General features: G+C 77.1%; 1 non-coding gene across 1 annotated transcript; it reads left to right on the top strand.

Annotated features, from left to right (window-relative positions):
• Nucleotides 1-1,097: 1,097 nt before the first annotated feature.
• On the top strand, nucleotides 1,098-1,250 carry LOC137757735 (5.8S ribosomal RNA). Its single transcript, XR_011072440.1, has one exon. It is a non-coding gene; the product is annotated as a 5.8S ribosomal RNA (ribosomal RNA).
• Nucleotides 1,251-2,500: the final 1,250 nt, after the last annotated feature.

Genomic DNA, 2,500 nt, shown 5'->3' with positions numbered 1-2,500 from the left:
CGGCGGCGGCTCCACCGTGGGGCCGCTCGCCCGCCCCGTCGCCTTCCCGCCGCCGGCCCTGGACCGGTTCCTTCCCGGCCGTCGGTCCTCCGCTCCGGGCCCTCCGCCCCCTCGCCGTTCGCCTCGGCCTGTCCTCCGAGCCTGGGGCCTCTCCTCCGTCGTCCGTCGGGCTCTCTCTCTTTCCCGCCCTCCCCCCCCCGTGTGCCCCCTGCCCGCTCGTTCCCCCGCTTCCCGTCGGAGCCTCCCTTACCGCCCTCGGTGGCGATAAGGGGGCCCGGGACGCGGGTGCGGGGCAAGGGCCCCGGGTGGGGGGGCGGGGTTGGGGTTTAGGAGAAAAGAGGGCCGCGCCCGTGCCCGGGCGCGAGCGGGAGGTCTCCGCCCGGCTTGGGGGACACGGTGGGGGCCTCGTCGGGCGGTGGCAGTGGTTGTCTCGTGCGGCGGTCGGCCCGGCGCCCGGCCGGGGCCCCGTGTCACGGGCCGGTAGCGCCGAGGCCCCGCGTGCTGCGGGCGGGCGCGGGCGGAGAGCGTGTCGGTCGGTTGTCGGGGCGGCGGCGGCGAGCGTGGGGCGCTCCGTCCCCCCCCGCCTCGCCCGCCTCCCCCTCTCCAGGTACCTAGCGCGTCCCGGCGCGGAGGTTTAAAGACCCATGGGGGGGTCGCCCGTCCGCCTTGGGGTCGGGGCGGTCGGGCCCGCGGGGAGTCGGGAGGCCCCCTCCCTTCTCCCCCAGACTCCGCTTTCCCACCCCCACCCCCACGGGGCCGGGGCACCGCGCCGCGCGCCACTGGTCCTCCCCGCCGCGGCCGTCGGGAGGGGGCTACCCGGCGGCCGTGGTGCGGGCCGGGCCCGTGTGCCGCGTGAGTGCGGGCCCCGCGTCCCTCGCGGGGTGGGGGGGGGTGAGGTGGGAACCCCCCGGGCGCCTGTGGGGTGTCCGAGCCCGCCCCGCCTGCGGGTCGGTGCCGGGCGCCCCGTCGTGAAACCTTCCGGCCCCTCCGGTCTGCTGTTTTCTGTCTGACTTGGCCGGCCAGAGGCAACCCCTCCGGGGGATGTGCCGTGCCACCGGCGGGGACCCCGCCGAAACGCAAAGAAACCAAACTCGTACGACTCTTAGCGGTGGATCACTCGGCTCGTGCGTCGATGAAGAACGCAGCTAGCTGCGAGAATTAATGTGAATTGCAGGACACATTGATCATCGACACTTCGAACGCACTTGCGGCCCCGGGTTCCTCCCGGGGCTACGCCTGTCTGAGCGTCGCTTGACGATCAATCGCCCCCCGGGGGTGTGCGCGCGTGCGTTGCGTGTGTGTGCGCTCGCGCGCGCGCCTTCCCGGGGTGGCGCGGCTGGGGGTTTCCTCGCAGGGCCGCCGGGGCCCTCTGTCCCCCTAAGTGCAGACGCGGCGCCCCCCCCCCTCCGCCTCGTGCTGAGGCCACGGGGGGGCCCGCTGCCCGCGAGAGGGAAGAGAAGGGAGAGAGAGCTCGCGACGAGGTCCCTGGCCGTTGGCCTCCGCGGTCGGTCCCCTTCGGGAAGCGCCCTCGCGCCGCAAGCGGTCTTTGGGCGTACCCCCGGGGTGTCGGTGGGCGGGGACGGTCCCGCGCCCTCGCGGCCGGGGCCCGCTGTGGTGGCGTGGCGGGGCCGCGTCCGTTCCGCCGTCGTTCGCCGCCCGCCCCCGGCGGCGGCGGCGTCCCGGCGACGGACGTCCGGCCCGCCTCCTCCGCGGCGCCCCGAGCCGCGCGTCCGGGGTCCGTGCCCGCCCCCGCCGCCTCGCCTCGCCGTGTCGGGGCGGGCGGCTCGGGCCGAGGCCGAGTCGTGCGTGCGCGGCCGCGCCCCGGGGATGCGTGCCCCGGCGGCGACCCGCGGGACGCCGCGGCGTCGCCTGCCGCCGCGCGCTTTCCCCCGGGCTGCGGCCGCGCCGCGCTCCGTGCCCGCTCCCGAGCCCGCGGTGGGCGTCTGTGGGTGGGTGGACCGGGGCGCTCGGCGTCCGTCGCTCGTCGCGGCGGGGGCGTCTCGCGGCTGCGTGGAGGACGCGGTGTGCGGCGTTGGCGGCGCGAGAGAGAGAGAGAGAGAGAGAGAGAGAGAGTGAGTGGTGGGAGTGAGTCGCTCGGTCGGTCGGGCGTGGAAGGAGGCGCGGGGTGAAGGAGGGCCCGGCGGTCGGGGGGCGACCGCCGGGTTTTCTCCACCACACCCCCGTGCCTTCCACGCCGTCCGCCGCTCTCCTCTCCTGTCCGTCCCCCTCTCCTCTCCTCTCCTCTCCTCTCCTCTCTCCTCTCCCGTCCCCCCGTCTCCCGTCCTCTCTCCTCCGTGACGACGCCGCCTCCGGGCCGCGCTCGGGTGTCGGTGCGTTTCCCGGCCCCGCCCGCTCTCCGCCCCGCGCGTCCGTCCGTCCCGTGGCCGCCGGCTCGTGCTCCCGTCCCGTCGCCCCTCCGCGCGTTCCTCTCCCCGCCCCTCGCCCCCGCGCACGGCGCGGGTGAGGGGAGCCGTCGGGGGTGGTGTGCTGGTCGACCGCG

The sequence above is a fragment of the Eschrichtius robustus genome, unplaced genomic scaffold (genome assembly GCF_028021215.1).
Source record: "Eschrichtius robustus isolate mEscRob2 unplaced genomic scaffold, mEscRob2.pri scaffold_333, whole genome shotgun sequence".
In the NCBI taxonomy this organism is placed as follows: domain Eukaryota; kingdom Metazoa; phylum Chordata; class Mammalia; order Artiodactyla; family Eschrichtiidae; genus Eschrichtius; species Eschrichtius robustus.
This window is presented reverse-complemented; position numbering and strand designations above follow the sequence as displayed.